Raw genomic sequence first — 1,176 nt, 5'->3', positions numbered from 1 at the left:
GGGAGGTCCACTGGGGATCAAACCGCACAACAACCCTGGGGTCGGTGTGGGGCTGCGGTGAGTGGACTGCTGTAGGCTGTTGTGGGGTTGTAAACCACTGAGGGCAACAATGGGGACAAAGCACCCCCACAGTTTCTAGGTCCCCAGTTCCATACTGTACAATACAATACAATACAATGATGTCAGAAGTGTCTGCTTAGATCACATTTTGCCAAATATTGTGAAAGTGCATGTGAGGTGAAGTAGTGAGCGGAAATTTTTGAAAAACTGAGTGAAAACAGTGCACTAAATAGTGCACTAATTAGCAGGTGCTCGAGATACCAACCAGAGACATGAAACAGTACACAGTATTTTGCATCTACACCTACATCTACATCTACATCTACATCCATACTCCGCAAGCCACCTGACGGTGTGTGGCGGAGGGTACCTTGAGTACCTCCATCGGTTCTCCCTTCTATTCCAGTCTCATATTGCTCGTGGAAAGAAGGATTGTCGGTATGCCTCTGTGTGGGCTCTAATCTCTCTGATTTTATACTCATGGTCTCCTCGCGAGATATACGTAGGAGGGAGCAATGTACTGCTTGACTCCTCGGTGAAGGTATGTCCTCGAAACATCAACAAAAGCCCGTACCAAGCTACTGAGCGTCTCTCCTGCAGAGTCTTCCACTGGAGTTTATCTATCATCTCCGTAACGCTTTCGCGATTACTAAATGATCCTGTAACGAAGTGCGCTGCTCTCTGTTGGATCTTCTCTAGCTCTTCTATCAACCCTATCTGGTACGGATCCCACACTGCTGAGCAGTATTCAAGCAGTGGGCGAACAAGCGTACTGTAACCTACTTCCTTTGTTTTCGGATTGCATTTCCTTAGGATTCTTCCAATGAATCTCAGTCTGGGATCTGCTTTACCGACGATCATTCCATTTTAAATCACTCCTAATGCGTACTCCCAGGTAATTTATGGAATTAACTGCTTCCAGTTGCTGACCTGCTATATTGTAGCTAAATGATAAGGGTTCTTTCTTTCTATGTATTTGCAGCACATTACACTTATCTACATTGAGATTCAATTTCCATTCCCTGCACCATGTGTCAATTCGCTGCAGATCCTCCTCCATTTCAGTACAATTTTCCATTGTTACAACCTCTCGATATGTCACAGCATCATCCACAA

Source organism: Schistocerca cancellata, chromosome 8 (assembly GCF_023864275.1).
Source record: "Schistocerca cancellata isolate TAMUIC-IGC-003103 chromosome 8, iqSchCanc2.1, whole genome shotgun sequence".
NCBI classification, from domain to species: domain Eukaryota; kingdom Metazoa; phylum Arthropoda; class Insecta; order Orthoptera; family Acrididae; genus Schistocerca; species Schistocerca cancellata.
Note: the sequence above shows the minus strand (reverse complement) of the source record.